We start from the raw sequence: 23,162 nt of genomic DNA, 5'->3' as shown, positions 1-23,162 counted from the left end.
CATATTTCTCTTAAACAGATGTAACACCTAGTAAACAAATCCTATGATTCAGTAAACATTCTGAAACTGCCAGCCATCCTCCCGGGATGTTACCCTATGTAAAGGAAATTTCCAAATTTTAATTATTGCTACTTTCACTAGTTGACAAAAGAGTATTTGGATATAATGTAAAGTACCTATGAATGTCCAGGATTTCAGAGAGGAGATATGACAAATGAAAAATTATACATATTTTTACAAGATGAAAAGAATTAGATACTCTTGATACTCTAATGACTAACATTTATTGAACACTTGCTATGTGCAAAGTACTGTGTAAATGCCTGTCATACTCATTTAACCTTTTTCACAATCCTCTAAGGTCATTATCGTCATCCCCACTTTAACAGATGAAGAAACTGTGGGAAAGTGAAAAGGCGAGAGGTTAAAATAGTTAGCTAAGGGCTCAGAGCACAGAGGGTAGAACTGGGCTCGGGCAGCCTGCCTGTGTCCTCACCCACTCAACCACAGTGCTGACGAGGTTTGTGTAGGAAGACCTAGCACTGTGGGTCTAACTACCAGTTCATCTTTGGAACAGGAACCACAGTAACTGTGAGAGCAAGTAAGTAAAAAGGATAAAGTCAGAATCCTGTTAAAACGAAAATGGTGGGTACAGTTATGAGCCATTTCACCTGGGAAACACAATGGTCAGTACCTAACTTCCAAAAAGCTTTCCCATTTGCATTAGGGTCATGACCTTTCTACCTCATGCCTCTCCCTCACCTCTTCTACCCCAGGATGGCTCTCTTCCTCAGGTCACGTATGCCTTCACGGTAACCAACTTGTTGAGGGGTGCAGACAAAAACCAAACTAAGAATCTGAAATTACCTCAGCTCCCTAAAAGTAGTGAGAGAGGATATCCCTGGGCTGTATTAAGATGTGCTATAACTCTTTTCAAATATTTGAAGCCTTGCCGTGTAGACAAAGGGGTTAGTACAAAAGGCAAATCAAAACCGTGGGTGGGAGCAGACATGTCTCAGCCTCCTGTGCAATCTTTTTGAACAAGTAGAAGCAGCCTGCAGTGGGAAGGCTGCTGGTGATGAGCAGGAGTCTCCTTCCTTGGAGATCTTCACGCTGAGTCCGCAAGGCTAACCATCGGGTGTTAGAGATGGGATGTCTATGCCCGTTTAGACATTGAACTGAATCCTCTCTAGGTTCCCTTTCATCTCCAAGTGCAAAGATCCCATGACTCAAGCCTAGAGGATAAAAAGGTGAGCTCAGACCTGTTTCTTCTGTTTTTATTATTTTGACATCCCAAGAAACAGGTCATCAAATTATTCATGAGCTGAAGCCTATTTGGGATTTTTACGCCTAGATGATGGGGTATGATTTCTCAGTGCAATAAACGGAAAAATGAAATGGGCTATCGTGAAGGGAAAAAAAAGAAAGAAGAGAAAGGGGGAATGCCTGGAGGGAGGGTACGAGGCTGAATGAGGGAAATGAGGTGCTTTTGTGAAGGACAGCTCTAGTCTGTCAAAGTTTTCACCGATTCAGCTTAGGGAAGGGAGCCAAACGTGATGTCAATCCAAGTAAGTGAGCAGCCTTTCATACTGAGAAATAGGGCCTGGAAAGCAAAGTTCTGTCCAATTTAAACACTTTCAAAAGGCCTGGTAATTGCTTCCTGATAGGAGGGGCCTCTGGAGGTAGGAAGACTATTGTTACCGCAGACCAATTGTCCCCTGAGAGATAGTCTCTGAGGACTGATGTCCAGCGTAGACTGCCAGCTGCACAAGAAAAAGACTTACAGCCACTTAAAGAGGATGGAGGTGAATGTTCAACCTTATCCTCCGGGGCAGGGAAGAGGGTGATAGAGAACAGTAGGACCAGTTTACGTAAAGGGGGCCCACACTGTGTCGATAGAGGTTCAACCCTGGGGAAGCTGTACTTTGGAAGAGGAACTCAACTAACTGTACGGCCTGGTGAGTGGGCTGTTTTTACTCCAGGAAGATATTATTGTAAAGAAATTGAAAGGGGAGATGAATAAATTCCCATAGTCTTGAAATTAAGGGAATATGTGTACTGCCCCCTCTGAAGGACCCTCTTGCTAAGACTGGGGTGGGAAGTACAAGGAAGGTCAAGACAACCGAGGGTCCCTCTTACGATGATCTGAGAGGAGCCTGTGTTCATCTCACCACAAGCAAAGGGCAGTCCCAGAGCATGCAAGGCAGCCTGAAAAACTCACTCTCGTCTATACTCAACACTTGGAGCAGAATATGGCCCTCTGCCCAGAATGCCAAATTGGAGGACAAATTTACAAGGTTTCTTTCTTGAGTCCAATTTAAACACTTTCAAAAGGGCTGGTAATTGCTTGCTGATAGGAGGGGCCTCTGAAGATAGGAAGACTGTTGTTACCACAGACCAATTGTCCCCTGAGAGATAGCAAAGTTCCATCCAATTTAAACACTTTCAAAATTACTGGTAATTTTTGGCCATCACCCTGTCAGAAGCCCCATTGGTTATTACAGTTCTTTCTTATCAAGAATGATCTTTGCATCAAATTCTGTAAACTTTCCCCAAGAAACCTACTCATCCCTTTCCTTAGTACTAGTCCCATCAATGGATGGGCTCTAGAATAGCTGGAGGGGATCTGGATCTGAACTTGAACCAAGGAAACTAAAGCTGATCCAAAGTGCACAGCAGTTGGGAGGGCCTGGGTGAACCCAGGACTAAAGTGTCCTTCCTTTGTTTGGGGCCTCCCCTGGGCACTGATGTGAATGTAGAGACCCTAGCAGTGTGCATGCTTGTGTATGCATATGTTCATTAGCATTTCTTCTCATTAGATGAACAGCCTGAACCTGAGGGTCCCTGAGCTTATAGGGCTTCCTGTTCTCAGGTTCCTTTGTGGGTTAAAAATGGTCAAGTGGACCGCTGAATGAAGTTATGGTTGAGAGGTATTATCCTCACTCACAGATCCAGGTCCAAACAGCCAAACCAGAGAAGTAAGTAAATATATGATTAAATGAAATATATGTCCACTTACATTTCAGCTCTAGAAAGTGGGTACAATGCTAGGAGACAGGATGACCCAAATATGGCCCCTGCACTTTACCAAAGCCATAGGACATGTCCTTTGTATCTACGGGGTGTGATCTCCTTGGTCCCTGGGTTTTTGCTGGGCCTCGAATCACTGTGATTAACGCCGTAGGGAACAAGCTGACTTTTGGAGGAGGAACCAGGGTGTCAGTGAAGCCAAGTGAGTACCGGGGCCTAAGCTGCAGTTCTGTTTCCAACACTGAAGCAGGAGCCTGGTCATCAATTTTAAATTAAGTGTGCTGTGTTGGCCCATATTAATCTGTCTCAAACTTGCATGTAAAATGTTTAGTGTTGCTTTTATGTATAAGCACATATGTACGTACAAATTCAGTGTGGGTAAAGGATATTGCTATCTTAATATTTCCTAGGGTCTATCGTCTTAAGAGGAGGAAAATAATTAAGGTACTTTTCCTATTTCTTTATACCTCTTCTCCTATTGTCCCACGAGGCAGAAGGAGGTGGAAAGAGGTGAGTCTCTCTAGCAGAGCAAAGACCTGTGTTTTCTAAGATTCAACACATTGCCTTCTGTACCAGGCTGCAGCCTCTATAGCCATCATTCTAATTTATCTCCTCTGGCCCTTATTTTTCCCAATTAATGCAACTGAAATAAGGGTAACTCTTACCTCCTGACTCACAGAAAGCATGTAGGCATTAAAAAAATGTTGCTCTGAAAAAGAGGAGCTAGAGGTTTGTTTGGGTTTATTGTGTTTTGGGTGGCGGAGGGAGAAGTTATTATTTTTGTTTTGGTGATATTGCTTTTTTCATTGGTGAAGGGAATAAGGAAGAGGTGGATACTTGAAAGACATATATAAATATGTACAAATTAAACCATTAAGGCTAGGAGCCAAGGGACACTGTGGGTCTGGCCCAGCCATGTACCAACCACAAGGCAATGAGAAGACCACTCAAGCTCTCTAAGCTTCAGTTTGGAGTTATGGAGTTTATGATCTGAGCTCTGCCTAGCTCAAAGATATTTGTGAGACTCAAATAAGATAATATATGTGAAATCTCTTTGAAAAGTATGATCTGTCCAATGATTCATAATTTTTAAAAAGTTAGACTTTATGAAAAATTTTATTGGAGAGTTCATTAATTTCAGTATGGCAGAGAAAGGGTTGAATCTGGAAATAAGGTGAACCTTTCTCATTATGAAAAAATAGAACATGAGAATTGGTGATCAAGACTGTCCTTGGAGATTATAAAAATCTGAGATTGCTTAGGAGGGAAATTTGTGAGGTCGGGAGCTTATAGTAAATGGTTCTGAGGTTTCCTACCATTCCAAAGAGTATGTGAGTTTAAGACTTTTCTTGAGTTTACCTAAATATGTGCTTAGTGTTGAACTGGGTTTCAACCAAGTGAAAGAACTCTGAGAGAATTCCTGTGCTTGAAAATGAAGTGCCCTTTGGTTTTTGTGGTGAAATAGATCACTGTGGTTTTCAAGCACCCAGAAGCTGGTGTTTGGAAGGGGGACCATGTTAAAAGTGGATCTTAGTAAGTATTACTATGAATTCTGAATTCAAATAATTACTGAGACATGTAACAAGCACTTTTGAAAATCTAAGTGGACTGCTAAATGTCCTCAGTTTATTCAGATTTAATTGGGAGTAGAGAGTTCTTCATGCCCTCCCCATCCTAACTAGAAGGTAATGGTTTGCATTGTTTGTAAAGAGGATGCCAACCGGAAGAGAAGGTGTTGGCATCTCAGAGTGGGTTTTTCTGACAAGCTGGCCACTGAGATGAGGAGACTGTGTCCATTCTGCTTCCCTATTAGGTGAGCAAACAATGCCTCAATGGCCAGTGCCATAGTTTCCAATTACCCAGATAACATCCCACAGCCACTTTGGAAGAACCTCTGTCTGACTTTATCTTTTCTAACCAGGATTTTACCTGGTGGACTTAGCCCTAGTACTTCAGCAGAGAGAAGCATCCATGTTCGTGGTTGATGCTGTGTGACTTGGAGCCAGACTTTGATCTTTCAGGGCCTCAATTTACTTATCTGTAAGTGGAGGTCATGCTGGGCCTCATTTCAGACCTCACCTCCTCAGAGAGACTGTTCCTGCCCAGCCAAGCCACCAAATATAGCTGCTCTCTGGTGGTTCTCTGTCCCATTGCTTAGCCTGATTTTATTCATGTAGTTTTATTGCCTGACATTATATTATCTAAGTATTTGTTCATGTGTGCCCAGCCCTAGACTGCAAGCACCATGAGGACAGGGATGGTGTCTGAGCAACTCTCCCCTCTTTGCCCCGTGCCCAGCACAGTGCCTTACAAGCAGAGGTGTTCAGTGCATGGTTGAGTGAGGGAAGGACCTACCACCACCTACCCTCCTTCTCGTGAATTAACAGAGCTTTGTTATTGCACACCCAAACATGGAAAGTCCACTGAGTTCCTTGCCAGAGCAAGGACATAATATTTTTCCATTGTTTATAGTTAAATACAAGGTGGAGTAAGTGAGTGAGTGGATGCATGAGGTATCTGCAGGGCCTCGTTTCACTGTGCCTACCAGGCAGGAACTGCACTGGTCTTTGGGAAGGGAACTACCGTATCCGTGAGTTCTAGTAAGTACCTGGTTATTAGTGATCATAATGCTTGTACTTATCCTGCTGGCTTATATTGCACAGGCTGACTAAATGTCTCCTTATTCTTTAATTCACGGGGTATTGCAGTTTAGTAATGAAAACCATTAAAACAAAATGGAAAAAATGGATTCTGTTCCCCAACACTAGTACTCCAACTATACCCTATGTTTCATTCCATGCTCACAAATAATTTTTAAATACGTTAAAGTGATAAAGGAATAAAAGGTTACCTAGAGATAGGAGCAATCTGCTAAACCTGAGATTGTGTGTAGTTGATTCCTAAGTAAAAAAGGGGATTGAAGCTGGTTTCCTTTGGCTGGTAAAACAGGATTACTGGGTAAAATAAGTGTCAGGTTTGTCCAAAGAATATCACTCAGACACTTCTCAGGCTTCCCCCTACATCGTCCACTATGGTGCCCGAAGAAGAGTCTTTCACAGCCTTAATTTCATGGCTTAGTCTTTATTCCAGTAATAAAAAGGGGGGATCCCAGCCAGTGCTCCCATGGGGAAGGAGAGATGCATGCTAATCACATTACTCTATTATCAAGGCAGCTCAGGCATTGTTGTCAGGTAGCACGTCTATGATTTATAACACATTTATCCCTGGGAGTAGGACGAGATTATCAGTAAAGCCCAGTAAGCAGGTGATATGTCACTAAAGCAGGAGACTTAATGTGGCTACTGAGGCCCATTGAACTTACTGCAGTATTTGTAGGGCCTGAGTGTCAAAAAATTAATGGTTTATGCAGACCTATGTGCATTCTGATGTAGAAAGAAATGTTAAAGTAATGGCACAGAGTATAGAAAAATCTAGCTGTGGAGAAAAATAATCATAGACATGAACCAAAAATAACAGACTATAACAGCCAAGTCAGAGAGTTGATCCTAAAGGAAAAAACAGAAAGTTTGCCTGAACCTTTCCAGTTCTTCTAAACCTGGCTTGACTAGTGCCTCTGGGTCACAATTTCTTCATCTGTAAAATGAAAACGTGTAATATCACCTCATAAGTTATTTTAAAGATAAAATAAGCTAATGTATATGACAGCACTTTGTAAATTATTAAATGCTATACACATATAAAATATTATAGGCTAGGTCAGCTAGTGTGATTCAACATGGAAAGAATGTATATGCAGGTTCTTAGCTACTTTTCATAATGGACCTATAGTCAGGGGCATTAGTGAAAACCACTCTCTCTTCCACTGAAGTAGAGTGACTTAAATGCTACCCAAATGAAAGTGGCAGGAGATAGGAAGCCATTCTGCAAAGGCCTGTACTGTAGTGTGAATGTTGGGGGTAGCCAAAAGATTACCTTCGGAACTGGAACAAAACTCCAAGTCATCCCAAGTAAGTCTAAATTCCTAAGCATGTCTCCTTCCCTATGTTGTCTCCTTTCTGAGTGTAATGTTTGGAGCAGATAATAGAACACAATAGGCCTTTCCTGGTCATTTTCAGAAGACTAAAGAGATAGTAGAAGGGTCCTGCATCTATTCTCTGATGTTCTAATATGAGAAATGAGAAACAGTAGATTTGCAAAGGATAAGAACTAAAGAAAAGACAAGTGGTGGTGTTTTTGTTTTGTTTGTTTGTTTGTTCACCACATCTGAAGCAGGATGTCCTTTAATCAGAGGACGCCTGGCTCTGGGGCAGAACAGGACCTGAGCAAGTAATAAGCCTCCCACTGAGTCTGCAGAACAAGTTAACTTGGCAGAGCAGGAAGCTGTCACTCAATGATCTGGATCCTATTCCATGACATTTCAAATTGATGGAAGTTCAAATTAAGAGAGGCACTGTGGCAAGAATCTAAAACTTGATAACTCTAATGGAGACACAAGGACTAGATACATCTGTTGAATAAATAGAGCTGAAAAATCATGAGTGTGATGGTGATAGACCCAGACATGTGGGTAGATAAAGACTTCATTTTAAGTGTTACACAATAAATGCCCAAATTTGAGTCAAATGGCCTGTGTGTTAGTGGAATGTAAAAAGAAAGTTACTTTGTAGGTAAAAGGACCATATTTCTTAGTCTCACGTATGAGAAGGATGTGTGGGGCTTGTGAGTGTTTTTGGCTGACTAAGAAACACTGTGGGAACAATGCAGGCTATCAGTGGAACTTCGGGAGTGGGACTAGACTGCTGGTCAGGCCTGGTAAGTGGGAATAATGGAAAGATTGAGGATAAAATGTCTTCATGGTCTCAAGAAGTGATGTGTAATAGTGGGTGAGCTGGAATTTTGGGGGCTCACTATTACTAGAGTTCTGATGTCTGCTTCTAGCAAAATAATTATATATATAATTAAATAATATTATATATATACATATGTATAGTATATATGTAATACAGGTGCAATATCACTCTTGTAGGAATACAAAAGAGGATTCCTCTCTCATAGATCCTCCTAAGATTTGTCTATCTTATGCCTTTTATCTGTCTCATGCATCTAGGCTATTTGTGTCTTTGGTAGCAATGCTAGTTCATTTGTAAAATAAGGATAATAACATCTCAGCTTGTGACACAGTTGTTGTAGTTGTGGCCCACAAGATTGTTAACCAGCTTGATACATGATAGGTTATCCATAAGTGATGGGGTTTTCTTCCCTCTCCCCCAAGTGAAAGCCCAACACTGCAGGCTATTTTTGTATGAGGGGTTGCTATAGTGTGAATTCAGGATACAACACATTCACCTTTGGAAAGGGCACTATGCTTCTCGTCTCTCCAGGTAAATGTTGACCCCATCCCACCCTAGTTTTCCTCTTACGTAATTTAAGGCATCTACATGTTCTCACTGTGTTTTACCTTTATGGATGTATCATCCTTGTTTCCTCAGTTGACCTATGAATTTAAGATTGAGCCTTCATGGAGGGCTTTTTAAACTAAAAATAACTAAGAGAAAAGATGGAACTAACAGTAAAACTAATTCACTGGGTCAGAATGGAGTAGAGACTAACATCCTAGATGATTAGGACAAACCTGATTTCTCTAGAAATGGCCTGGCTTCCTATGTAAAGCCTAGACTATAGTCTCTCCCCAGGCATCCCTCCCATTACTTTTACCCTCTATCCCAAATTCAGCTGTGGTATCTTGGACAGTCTGTGATATATACAGCTACGGAAATCTTTTATTACTGGGAAGATCTGCCTATTAAAACTGAAAGTTCCTTGCGAACAGTCTCTTCATATATCCCATCAAGTGTCTAATATGGTCCTTTTACAAAGTAAGTCATTAAATGTTTGTTTAATTGAAATCAAACACCCAAAGAAATCAAGTTTCCAGGCAAAAGGGGAGAAGAGGATAAAGTAATCACCACAGTACATTCAGTGTGTGGTGGAGAAGGAAAAACACTAGATTGAGAATCAAATTGACCCTGTTTTGGTCTCTGCTGCCAACCAGCAGTGTACTTACTGCAGATCTCTTGCCTCTGGGCCTCATTTTTCTCATCTGTAAATTGGGAAGTAGATCTGGATAACCTCTCTAGTCTTCCAGCACCAACAGCCTATGAATTTATTCCATTTGGGGTCACGGGGAGAGCTATTTTCTCATATGAATAAGTCAAATAACTATATTGAATCTTGAGTGTTTTCTAACTCATTAGGTAACTCAGGAAAAGAGATGGAGTGACAGAAGGGAGTTTATTATGAGGCATCAGACACTGTGGGACTCATGGGAGGAACAAACAAACTCACCTTTGGGACAGGCACCCAGCTAAAAGTGGAGCTGAGTAAGTGTGGGATTATATGGTAACTACAAAACGCATTCTGGTGATGGTGAACAAGAGAAAAGGAGATTTCATTTTTGTCATTTCTATGTTATTTACAATTAACTGTGATCTAGTTTTGAAGTATTAAGAATTGTGGTACCCAGATAAATTAGCGGAAGTAATCAAAAACTGTATGAGCGTATTTTCTTTGCATTAGAAATTAGCAAACCGTTATGATTTTTCCCATTATATGAGGCTAACAGAGCTCTGTCTAATATTGACGTTTTTAGCACTAGAATTAAGCTAAATGGAGCCTGATAAAGGGGCTAGGGGGTGGGGGGAGAGTGTGGTTAGAAGAGCTGAAAATTGTCTGGCCATGATGTAATAGACCCTTTCTACTTCCACTGCCATTGATTCAGAGACACACCGTGGGGGGGATATTCAAGGTCATTTTATCCATGCCCCAAATAAGCCATACCCAGTTCACTTTATAGATTGTGTCCCTTTATACAAATCACTGTCCAAGAAGAGTCAGTGACGTGCAGAGTAAAGAGCCCAGGGCTTCTGGTTTCAGTGTAGTTCTAGATTGGTGTAGGTCCCAAATGGCAATGTAACACTGAACCACGCATTGCCCCACTGTGTGCCTCATACTCTTCCAGTGTGAGGTGAGAAGGTTGAAGCTTTCAAAATCTGTGCTCCTATACCACCCTAGAGTTTCTATGATTCGAGGGTATGGATTCTTATGGCTAGTCCATAAACAAATTCCATAACCCGAAGGAAATAACCTTGTTAGTCAATAACCTAACCTAACATAGAAATAATAAACATACACAGAACATATGATATGTTTTGTCTTTAAACAACTCTATGGGGCAGGGGGCAGCACTCCTCTTTTACAGGGGAAGAAACTGAGGCTCAGAGAAATAATTGTCCAAGATCCAACATGGTTGGTTTTTTTAAGAAAGATTAATAAGTGGCAGGGTCTAGATTCAAACCAGAGTCAGCTTCCTGATCTCAAGCCTTGCTCTTTCTACCACATTATGTCACAGACCCTATGCCAGGGCTTATTTAGAAATGAGAGATGATGCCAATCACAGTGAGTAAGGAAATACATGGAATTTATCTTTTGTATTCTTAGATGTTGCCATCACTTAGAGTCGGAGCTTTGGGAAATCTTGACTTGAATGCCTCAGGTGTCCAAAGTATTCTCTTCCCATTTTAATGAAGAAAAAAAAGTTCAAGGGCCACTGGGAGCATTTACTACAAGGGAGAGAAGAGAGAGAAGAGCTGGCAGCAGCTACTCCCTTGCTCTGACTTCCCCTTTCCCTCACTATTTCTTGTATTTCTCCAGGTAGACCAGTCACCAGTTTGACTGATCTGCAAGTGCCTGACTCATCTGTGTTATAGAAAAATGCAACATTGAGGGCAGTTTGGACATTGCTAGATGATATAATTTTACCCCTGAAAGGGAGCTAAGGAAATGCCTCATTCAGACTTCTTTATTTTTCTAATAAGAAAATTATGCCCCAGGGAGGTTGGTTGAATTGTCCAATATCATAAAGTCAGTGAGATCAGGGGCTGGGACTAAAACCTGGGGATGGAGATCCTGGTCTCTGGTTCTCACAGAACTGTGACTACTCTTTGGTGAACTAACCTTCCAGTAGATAGGAGCTGTGAGATATGTTCGGGAACCTGGGGGAAATAACAAATGGGTTTTGTTAGGGGAGTATTAAAAAGTGCTCTTGTTATTAGCAATGACCCATATGCTCCCCGGGCCTGCTCCCCAGCTGTAGTATAAAAATGGAAGGAAAAGGAAATGGCCCATTTTGTCACAACACAAACCACTGTGGGAAATACTGGAAACTTCAAAGTTTTCTTTGGGACAGGAACAAGACTATTTGTTAAAGCAAGTAAGTTCCATGAAATAACTTGGTTTGTATGAGTGAGGGGCATCTGTCTTCGCTGATTTTCCCCCCATGGTTTGTTTGTTATTTAAAGAAGATAAGTGGCCCGTGATACTGCAGCATTAGATAGTATTCATGAGCATCAATTGTGCGGGAAACATGAACTGCACACTTAAAAAGCACAGGTGGATAAAACTACCCGAAGTCCTGTCTAGGACTGAAACACTGTAATGATAGGAATGGCTTTTTCAACTGAATGGCTGTGACATTTTTATATAACCCACTCTAGACAAAGTAGGATATCCTTTTGGATTCTGCCTTATTTCTTGTCACCTTCCAATGGTCTTGGGAAAATGAAGGTTAAATAGCTAAATTATATACCCCCTCCCACTTTGGTACATGCACAGAGACACAGGAACTCACCCAATAACTAACATGTGTGTGACCTAGGAATCCCAGCTACAGGGTGCCATTCTGTACAGAGATATTTCAGAGTGTGAATACAGGCTTTCAGACACTCGTATTTGGAACTGGCACCCGACTGTTGATCATCCCACGTAAGTCAGATCTCCAGAAATGTGTAGCCCCATCTCCAATACTGGATTTATGTTTTTATATGTAGCATTTAGCATGGTCTGTAATAGGATATCACCATCATTACTACTACCACTATTTTGTTGTTATTGACCATTACAATGCTGCTGACTTGGAATATATGTATTTTCTGTGTTGTTATTCTTTTTACCCTTTAAGGAGAATCTATGTCAAGATAGCAGAAGAAAAATATTTGAGTTTACTTTGGAGTCTAGGATTTTCCTTGACCATCCCGTTTCCCCCTCCTTGCTGAGGTTCATATAAACCTCCCGACGCTTGGGGTTTTATACTGCCTCATGACAGTCTCTCTCAGAAATGCTTCCCTGGGTTTTCTCTGCCTAAGCACTTAGATATTGTAGCTCCTGTTTACTTAGCTTTTAACCTCTCCCCAAATGGGCCTCCTTGTCCCAATAATTATGGACAGTAAAAGTAAGTTCAATTCATTAAATGATTATTGAGTATCACCAACAAGCCAGGGACCATGATTGGTTTTTTAAGAAGAAATAAGCAAAGAAAAGAGGACGCTAAGATGATGCCCCTGCTCTCAAGAACTTCCAGTCATGTCAGACACTGAGTGAGCTAAGGTGGGCGCTGTGTTTGGTCCTGCATGGGACCTGGGACTTGGCGGGGAGCCCTGTGGGCCGGAGGCAGGACAGCGTTGCCAGTGGACAGTCCAATTCCCGGGCAGAGAGCCAGCGCGGCCCATGGATGTTTCAGGAAAAGGAACAAAGTGTGTTCTATGCTAAGATGTTTGACTTTCTTGAGGACAGAAAGCCCTCTTTGTGCAGGAAGCATTGAGTGAGGTGAGGACAGAATCAGGAGTGAGTCAGGCTGAGGCACCAGGCTGGATTGCTCAGCCTGAGAGGACGTGGGTTCTCGGAGTCAGACCCAGGCTCTGTGGCAGGTGCCCCAGCACGGGGTGCTGGGAATGCTCTTTCTCCTACACCTTCTGGCAAAGTGGAGAATACACTTTTGCCCATGTCCCCGAGAAAGTGGTGTCTTCTTATCTGGCCTGGCAGCTGAGGTGGGAAATGCCTGCCTGCTGCCCGAGTCTCTAGATTTACTCACACCTCCCGGCCCATGTAGGGGGCAGGTTTTCACAGTCTTGTGAAACTGTTTTACCTAGAGGAGAAATAGCCGGGGGCTGTGTTTGTTGATAGCTGTGGTGAGGAAAATGGAAGCCACCAGGTAGCTGGTGCTGTTACAACTATCAGGGAGGCTCCTTCAGTCCCTCCCCCACCCCTTACAGGGAAAACATTGGGGTCCGCCCTTTCAGGTTCCCAGCTTTCAGAGCTACGGTGAAGAGTGTGTGACCTCCACTAGAGGGTGGGGAAAACCAGGACCTTTTTGTAATGCAGTTACCTAGAGTGTGACTATGGAAACAACAGACTCATTTTTGGGAAAGGGACCTACGTGGTGGTCACACCAAGTAAGTGAGCCCAGATTCTTCTGTAAAAATGAGCCCCCTCCACTGTTGTTCCTACCCCAGTGCTGGTCTACTTTTTATTTCCATGGGAGGGGGCAGGATGTGTCTTCCATTAATGCCACACCTCAGGTTCTTAGATGGACATTGTCCCAAACCTTTACCCTCCCTTGTCTCAGCATCTCTACTGACCACACTCTCATCCTCTATTCCCTGCTCTTCCCTGAGGCTGGGTTTCAAACTCAACAAAGGACCACAGAAGTGAAAGCTGAAAGGGACCTTGGGGAAGTCTTATTCATGTTGTAGAATGAACCAGAGGCTCGGAGTCTAAGCATCTGTCCAAGGCCATGCCGGGCAGGCAGTTTGGGGCCATGTCGGGGTTCCAGCCCATCACCCACACTCCTGAGCTTGGCAGAGCCACACAGCCCTTGCTAGTATGGCCCTCGAGCCCAGCGAGCAGTCAGCTGAGGGCCGACAGCACACAGTGGTCAGAGACTGAGGGTAGAGTTTCCACCTCAGCCCAGGACCGCAGCCCAGCAGGCCGTGACTTCTGTGAGCTTCACCTCGTGTCTCTGAAGTAGGAGTGTGATCTCGGTTTGCTCCCATCTTCCAAAAATGTTATAGAAATTGTTGTGACTTTTTTTTCTGTCCTAGCCTTTCATAAAAGCAGGGCCCTGTGTGAATGAAGCTCATTAGAAATAAAGGAACCAAAGAGCTCTGGGGGCCTTGGCCTATTTCCAGGAGGTAAAGAGGGAAGGATGAACACACCGATCAGGAAGGGCCTGAATCCTGCCTGGAGTCTGGCCAGGAAGAGGGACAGGCAGGGACCAACCCCTGGTCCCCAGGAAGAAGGCTGCGAAGGGAAGCTTCAAAGGGCAAAGGAAAGGGAAAGACAGGACAGGGGAGCTTCCAGAAAGGCGGTCAGAACCCGTCAGCACAATGTAATATCAAATCTCCTCTGCCTCCATCCTTGGGCACGTTAGGAGCCCCTTACGTCTGCCAACAGAGGTGCAGTCAGGCCCTTAGTGTTGCCTAAGCAGGCAGGTCGGTGGTGGTGGTGGTGGTGTGGGGGAGTTGCTGCCCCGCTTCTCTGTTGACAGGAGTGTGTGTTTTCTCCTGGGGACCGGGGTGAGCAGCTGTCCAGCCCCTAACCCCAGGCTCCCATCACTGCTCTGAGGCCATGGCTCAGGGCCTGAGGACAGCTGTGAGAGATTCCTGCACCTCAGGGAGCATCGGCCAGTGTTTCCTTGGATTGTTGCCCTGACACCCCTGGGCAGTGGGTAGAGGGGGTTTTATCAAAGGCTTTCCTGCTGTGTGTATCAGGAGGAAACTACATACCTACGTTTGGAGGTGGGACCAGCCTTGTTGTTCATCCATGTGAGTATTATAGAAATGATCAAGGGAAATGTAGACAGAAATACATTTTGGAAGATATCACAATAATGAGAGTCTGGTCTGCTCGTCGTGGAAGGAGTCCTTTGTTGTCTGGGAGTAACTTATCAGAGTGTCGGGTCTAATGAGGCTGTGTGGACAAGGGTTTTGCACAGTGCTTGCAGAGGACAAACGCCCACGTTTTGAGAAAAGAGACTTCATTCTTGGTTAGGTTGCTAAAGCAGAACTTTATCCCGGACAGCCAAGGGTCTACCCTGCCCCTCAGCCCTCTAACTGAGGCTCTCTCTCAGCACCTTCCCTTGGACCCATGAGCTATTTGTCCTACATGGGAGCATCCCAGACAGGGTGCTGAGGCACCCAGTGGTGCCGGAGTGGGTGGTGGGGTGGGGACATTTCTCCTCTGACTGCAAGAAGCTGCTTCCCTTTCCCTCCGTGTAAAGTGTTGCTGGAATCATCCTCTTATTCGCTACTACTGACTGACTGAATGCCTGACATGTGCCAGTGACTACACTCTGTCCCTCGTGTAATTTTTCATTTGATGATCATGCCCATCCTAGTGTTAGGTAGCTGGTATTATTCCCATTTCACAAGTGAGGAAACAGATGTTTGGGGCAAGTAACTTGCCCCAAATCACACAACTAGGAGTGACAGAGCCAGAGTTTAACTCGAATCTATTTTACTCCATTGCATTGTTAACCACGCCACTGCACTACCACCACCATCCCTCCTGCGCTCCGTGAAGTAAGAAGGCTCAGACCCAAAGGCCACCTTTTAGTCCTTGCTTGGCCCATCCTGAGACTTCTTTCCGTGGTGACCGTGGCAGCCTTGGCACAGGACTCAGCATTTCTGAAGAGTGAAGTCGTTAGACGGGGCAGGGAGGATGCAGGTACCGCAGGGAGGGAAGTAGAAACCTAGGAGGGCTGTTTATTGAACCTAAAGTGACACAGAGAGAGAAATTTATCCTCACAACCATGGAGCAGGCTGTTTAAAAAGCTCTGTTCCCAAGACTGAGGGCTGTAAATGTGGGAGGGGGCCAGCCAGCCGCCCCGGGTGGCAGAGGGCAGGTATTTGTACTGCCATGTACCAGGGTGCAGACACAGGAGGCAGAACACTCACTTTTGGGAGCGGAACGAGACTCCATGTGCTTCCAAGTAAGTGCCTGACCTCAGACTCACCAAAGACGCAGAAAGTCCCTACTTTACTTTCTTATGTGTTGAATCTGCACTTCCTGAGCTAATGTCTCATGTTTCTTTATGAGGCTTGAATGTGTGAAATTTGAATTCCCAGCCACTGGTTCAGTGGTGGTTTATATTCTAACAGTAGTAATTGCCAGTGGGAATTGGCCTTTTCATCATTGCAGAGGCAGACTCTTTTGCTGTTCTTAGGTTCCTCTGAGACAAAAGATCTTTATTAGAAAAGACGTTGTGACTGATTATGCCCAAAAATTTATTTTCGTTACCTTCTAGTTTTCATGAGAGGTGATAAATTAAACTTCCCAAAGACCCTGGGCGGTGGACACACTCTTGCAAAACTCGGCATCTAGTCTAGAGACAGGGGAAGAACTTAATGTCAACATAATGCAACAAAAACAATTAAAAGTTTAGGAAATGAAATCATAACAGTTTAAAAGAGAAATGAAATAGTCCTTATAAAAGAAGATAGAAAGCAAGACTGCATTAAGATACAATTAAATATTTAGAGGGCCTTCTTGTTCAATGTATTTACTAAGCAACTACTATATTCTAAGCACTTTGCTCCATGCGAGAAAGGGAGGGAGGGAAGGACAATGCAGACCTCTGCCTCTGGGGATCTCGCAGGGGGTAAACTCGGCACAGAGGTGATTGTGCCAGCATCACAGTGTTGCAATGGAGGCATACAAGTCACAGTGGGAGCAGAAAGGAAGGTGTCGGACCTCCTGGCCTAGCTGCCTGGTACATATATCCATCCTCATGGCCCTGTAAACCCCGTGGCCAGCACCCTCCCTCCTTCACCCTTACACCTCCTCAGCCTAGCATAGGTGTCACTGAACAAATGATTGTTGAAAAAATGCCTCTGGTGAGGGAAGTCAGGGAAGGCTTGAGTGGAGGTGTAGTGGCTGTTTAGAATCTATTGGCTTAGACAGTAGCAAGGATTCTCCAACGGAGGTGTTAGACTTCAAAACAAGGAAATTACAGAATCCATCCACATGCTCACAGTGGGGGGAAGGAGATCCCATCTCTCCAGGGGAACTTCCTCCCTGTTTGTTCGTTTGTTGTTTCATCAAGGCCTCTTCCCTGTCGTGAGGCAGTGCAGGCTGCATTTAGAAAGCCTGGAACCCATCATACTTCTCAAGATCCAGCATTCAGAGGCATAACTACAACACCTGTGATAGGGAAGCAGCACAAAGGGGTTTGAGCAGCAAAAGGAGAAAGGCCTAATGATAACTACATGAAGTCCACTTGAGAGACCTCCCCCACCCCAGGGAATGTCTCCATTAGGACAAGACTCTTCTTTGAAGTACACAGCTCCAAGGTGTGTGGGAAGGTGTGTGGAAGGAAGACTGATAAATTCACATGTGGGAAAGGCTTCAAAGTTGCCATTGTTCCTAGTAGGTCAGCCCTGCAAATGTTGGGGCGCTTTGGGTCCTGCAGGTGGACTGCATCTGTATCTGCCCTCAAGCTGTGGGAGGAGAACTTGCTATACAATGGATACCATGTCCAGCCATTGCCCAAATAGAATGGTTTCATAATGATTAGAAAGAAATAATCTGCATCAATGAGGCTGTGTCCACAGGACTAGGTAAAACAAACAGGTTCAGAACACAGAAAACTTAAGGATAAAATTAGGCTAAAATTTCGGATGGAATTTTAAATACTTGGAACTAGAGAAAGGACTTCCAAGGAACATATATTTAAAGGTGCATGTGTTCTATAGGCATTGATGAGTGGTGTTTTGGTGTGGGTGTTTTTTTAAGATTATTGGATCAAATAGGTTTGAGAATCTCTGGATTTCTTTACCAGCAGGACTTCTCAGAGCCTTTAAAGTGGTACTATACATTGTCAGTCTTCAAGTATACTTGTCTAAACCACTCTCAAACTTTGGAGACTTTTATTCTCCGCATGGATATCAACCTGAATCTTAAAAACCTCCAGAGAAAGAGTTCTCGAGCCCCATAACTTTCTCCAGATTTTCACAACCCTCACAGTTAAGAAGTCCTCCTGTGCATTTATGTGAATATTCCCAATTTTAATCTGTCTTTCTCTGCCCTCCAGGAACCACTCTCTAAAAGGGGTGTCCTTCATAGGCCTCCATTCCATGAGTAAGCCCTACCCTCTTTTCCACTGTTATAAAGCTACCCTCAACATTCATTTCCAAAATTAATCCCCGGTTCTTCTCCAGGCTCTTCCAATTCAGCTGTGGGACCCAGAATGGGCATCCACCCTCCAGAAGGCCAGACCAGCTCAAGCTGGCTTTGAGGGAAAGGTTCGTGGGATGCTTACAAAGGAAGCTGAGGAATTAGGACTCAGTGAGCCAGACTTCTCTCGTGTGTCAGAGATAGGGGGATTTGGAAGAGCCTATAACACAGGGACAGGATGCATCACTGCCCAGGAAAGCTGGCCCTTCCTGGTTAGAGTTCTTGTAAAGCACCCTTCTATTGTGTGGCATCTGGTGGCTATAGTAAGCTGATCTTTGGAACCAGGACCAGGCTGGCTGTACACCCATGTGAGTAAGACCATGCAAATGACCAGAGTAAAAGTAACTGATGACTTGTCTATGAGAAAACAAGCAATGATTTATGGCAAAGTCAGGGATAAATGGAACATTTGTTTTCCATTTCTACAAGCTCTTGGTGACTTAAAATGTTCCCATTTCTCATATTCAAGACAGAAATGCCAAGAGCCAGCAGAGTAGATAAAAATCTGAGCCGAATAATTTATGAAAACGTAAAAAGAGTTCCAGATACCTGGTGCTATCAAGCAACGCCTATAACATCAGCACCAGATAATCTGAACATTCAGGAAATCAGCTAAGTGTCCTTGAGGGGAAAGAGATGGTTAATGGCAAACACAAATTCTCTCGTATTGCAGCAGGTAGCTAAATTCCCTGGTTTGGCTAATGAGCAGAATCATCCTCTCTGGAGTTTAAGTAGAGTTTTGAACCTCTCTCAGGATAAAGGTGACTCTGACCCCTATTTAAACAGCAGTTATGCCTTGTGAAATAACAAGGCATGGAGGCAAGATGGTAGGGGCTTATAGCACAGCTTGGGAAGCTGGCAGATCTGGGGAAAATTCTGTCTCTTCTCTGTCTAGCTAATAGTCTCCAGTTTCTCAAAAGCAAAATGACAATAACCACATCATAATAATATGAGACAATACCCAGTACATAGCAAGTAATCAATAAATGATAGCTTTTCTAAATTATTATTATCATCAAGGTATTTCTGTATTAAAGCTCACATTATTACAAAGGGAAAGGGGAACCGCTTCCCTGGGAAATAGGAAGTCTAAGAAACAAAGACCCAGGGAGACTTTTAGGCTGGTGCTCTCAGATCCTGGTGGGTTCCAGCAGATTAACATCAGGAAGGTTATTGCAAAGTCCTTACTTGTAGTGGGGAAATACTGGTGTTAACAAGCTCATCTTTGGAGCAGGGACCAGAGTGAGTGTCCAGCCAAGTAAGTAGAGTGGGGCAAGGGTGGACATTGACAACTAATTCTTTTTTGTCCAAGAGGCTGAGTTGAGCCCAGGTATTTTCTTCAGTAAGATCCCAAATGGTTCTTTCCACTCATCCCTCAAATATCCTCCCATCTAGCCCTCAATGCCCCAGAAACATCCTTAGTCTGGGACCTAAAGAATCATGAAGCACTTGATGGGCAAGTAGTCCTGGGCCTTCCACGAGAAGATCCAAGACACTGCTCCCCTGAGCAAGGAGTTCTGCTCTACTAAATTATTGGTTTATTAAAGTCACAACCTCCAACCCAGAGCACTACAGCAGGATGGGGCAGGAGGGAAAGGGTTGGACACATCCGAGACAAAATCTCAACACAAAAGAGCAGAAGGTCTAACTCTAAAGAGGGTGATTTTCCAGTCCTTATGGAAAATCAGTGCTTTTCCTATTGAATGAAGTAGGAGGTAGGGCCAGTGAGTTTCTGTGCTGGTGTCAATTGCAGTGTGCCTCTGGAGGAATGACTGGTAAACTCACATTTGGGAAAGGGACCCGAGTGTCCATAATATCTGGTGAGTCATCCCAGATGGCACCACTTGCAACCCATGGGCCAGTGCCATTAATCCTTGCCCCTGGGAACTTGGTGATGACTATGGTAAGGCCAATTGTGGGTGTTCTAACTGATTGCCTTACAGAGGCCTTTATGAAGGAAGAAGGCATCATTATCAATCTTTAAAGTCTGTGTTTCTCTAGGTCAAACACATTAAAATTGAACTCTAATTGTCCAATGGATATTTTTAAATGCCTTCAATGTGTTCATCACTCAGTAAAATATTAGACTGAGTATAGAGACGTCTTAGATAGATTTCTGACCTGTCCCCAAATAGGATAAAAACTAGCAAAAGGGACAGAACTATTGCAAATTCAGCAACCTAAAGACTATTTTAGTATTGGCCAATTGATGATGTCAATAGGCACATTAGAGATTCAGAGGAATAGGGTCTTGGCCGGAAAGTTGGCCTAGATGGAGATGGCTTTCTTTATGCAGTAGAAAAAGGTCCCTTGAGCCTGAAAGATAAATAAGATCTATATGAACAAAGAAAGGAGAGAGAGTGGGTTCCAGGCACAAAGAACAACAAGAAAGAGGGCATGATCTTAAGATTAAACAAGGCACGTGCAATCAGGCATAAGTCTGATAATAAGGTTAGATGGAGAGAAAGGCAAAGATGTCTTCTTAGGCAATGAAGAAAATGAATATGAGAGCCTTCAGGAGAATACAGACAGTCAAGGCCATGGCCAGCCACTGGGAAACAGAATCCAATTTAGAAATGCAGACCAGATAGGAAGGTGAAAGACCAGCTCTTTCCATGGGTAGCTCATGGCCCAGGGGCCTCGCCTCTCCTTTCTCAATGGGCTGGAAGAGGGGTTACCCCCTTCCTCAGAGGAGAAACTAAGGGTTTCTGTAATGGAGATATTGGAAGTGGTATGGCAGTGTTGCCTCCCAGTTGCAATATGGCAAAGGCACCAGAGTTTCCATCATTCCCGGTAAGTCTTCCCAGGAAGTGTTACTGCTTCCTAATGCTCACCGGAGCCTCGGCAGGATTCAGTCAGTTTCTCTTACTCATATTTCTGGGTTCCTAGGGTCTAACTGCAAAGCACAGATTTCGTGGTAAGGGAGCTTTCAATCACTGCTGTGGCCCTGGGGACCTAAAGCACAGAGCATTGGGACACATGCTTTTGTGGTTAGTTTTGAATTCAAATGAAAGGTTAGGATCTAGAATAGCTGAACGTCCACGTTGAAAAGTCTCGCTAGAGCTGCCTTCGGAGATATCGTCTATGGTAGGACACGTTTATCTTGCTACGGTGGAGCAGGATGCTTTTCTCCCAGAAGCCCTTAAAGCCCTCGAAATGAAAAGTGACTTATTTCTTGTTTTCAGATAAAAATATTAAGGCTGCGCCAGAGGTACATGGGAGTAAAAGTAAACTGGGGCTTAAAAAAATCAAGTTTAGGGATGAATACCAGCTTCTTTAACCAAAAAGCCTAATAAGCAGAAATTTTGCAAACCTGATGGTCAGTAGCCCATGTATTTATTCAGCAGTTGTTTGAGCACCTCGTACTAGTATGTGGTAGATACCAGGGATGGGCAGTAAACCAGAAACGGGCCTGCGCTATCACGGAGCTGACATCCCAGGGAGCCAATACTCTTAATGGGCATATAAAGGGCTTGAGAGAGGAAATTCAAGATTTGGAAGATTATGGCAGACCCTGAATGTCATGCCAAGAAGTTTGGCCATTATTCAACAGGCAGTAGAGAATCCCTGGATTATTTAGAACAGACAGTTCTAGCCAAGTACTTTGGAGGATGAGCTCAAAGAGGAGATTGAGAAGGGGGATGTGGGGAGAGGATGAGCAAGGGAGGAAATCAGAGATAGGGAAGATGAACAGGAGAAACAACAGCAAAAATGCAGATAGGGAAGCCCAAAGGGTATTAACTGATAAAAAAAACAGGGTGTGAAAAAAGCTAAAAATCGCCTCAATTATTCTGACTGCATTTATTGCTATTTTATTTTGATCTCTCATCAGCAAAGCTGAGCAATTGGTCTGCCCCTGGTAGTCACCCCTCACAAACTTCAGGATGGCTTTTCAGTCTCACACTCAACTCCTTCTGTCTTTCCTCAAAGTCTCATGATCCGTGGCATTGCTCTCTCCAGACTGATGCTTTCCAATAGGACTTTCTGTGATGTGGAAATGGTCTATCAGTCTGCACCATCCAATATAGCAGCCACCTCAGAAAATGAGATTTTAATTTTTAACTGAATTTTTAATTTTATTTAATTTTAGTTAACTTTCATTTAGATAGCCACATGTAGCTAAAGACTATCAATCATATTGGACAGCGTGGTCTTGACCTTCTCCAGCCTGATACCCACTGGCTCTAAGACTTAAGTGAGTGTTGAACCAGGATTCAAAGTTGGGCATCTGGCCCCCATAGCCATCCCTCCACCCCTTTAGGCCAAACTGCATCTGGTGCCAACTTGTCCTCTGTCTTCTTTTGGAGGCCACATTCTCTCAGCATCTCCACATCTTCATGCTCCCCTTCCCAGTCATGCCCACGACTCCCACTGATGACTAAAAAATCCTTTGGGGTGTGTTGGTCCTGCTAATGACTTCCCATCCCTCCCCTCCCAGTAAAAGATTTATGTCATAGGACCTTAACCCACAGTGATGCCAAGTCCCACAGTACACGGAGATTAGAGGGAAGCTGGCAGAATCCTTCGGGGCCAAAGCTTTGGATGTCCCTTACATGTGACCATGGACCCAGTATGCTCTGCTGCTCCAGGGGTCGCCCCACCCGCAGGCAGTTCTGCCTTGACTCAGCATCCCAAGACCATGCCAAGGTCTAATTTCCCGTTTCAGGTCCAGTTGGATGTCTGCATTGCCAAGGCCACCCTGGCTGGCTCAGTAAGTGGGGTGCAGCACTAGTCTGAGAAGCCTTGTGTGCATGGTGAGGAGCTGTGGGAGCAGAGAACCACAGGGGCAGGAAGCTGTAGTCCCAACCCTGCTGTAATCTCTCTGGGTGGCCCCAATGTGTTAATCCTCCCTGCAAACCTCTGCTTCTTCCTCCAAAGGCAGGAGGTCTGAAAGAACAAACAATGAGAATTACATTAAAACACTAAACCTTACGGAAATGCTGAAAAAATGATTCTCAGCGCTGAGGAAAAGCCTTCAGCAACTCCTGCTTCCTGGGGGTGAAGAGTAGAAACTATGCATTACTCGGTAGCACATTGCGGTAACAATATCCTGGTAGTATCAGTAGCTACAACTACTTATATCTGTTCAATACTTTATTAAATAT

The 23,162-nt window shown here is 43.9% G+C and overlaps 1 protein-coding gene across 1 annotated transcript in view; it reads left to right on the top strand.

The window, feature by feature from the left end:
* LOC118679427 (T cell receptor alpha chain MC.7.G5-like) overlaps window positions 1-23,162 on the top strand; it is a 298,506-nt gene that overhangs the window by 270,620 nt on the left and 4,724 nt on the right. The window lies entirely within an intron of this gene.

This window comes from Myotis myotis, unplaced genomic scaffold (genome assembly GCF_014108235.1).
Source record: "Myotis myotis isolate mMyoMyo1 unplaced genomic scaffold, mMyoMyo1.p scaffold_m19_p_1, whole genome shotgun sequence".
In the NCBI taxonomy this organism is placed as follows: domain Eukaryota; kingdom Metazoa; phylum Chordata; class Mammalia; order Chiroptera; family Vespertilionidae; genus Myotis; species Myotis myotis.
Note: the sequence above shows the minus strand (reverse complement) of the source record. Positions and strands in the feature narration are given on the sequence as shown.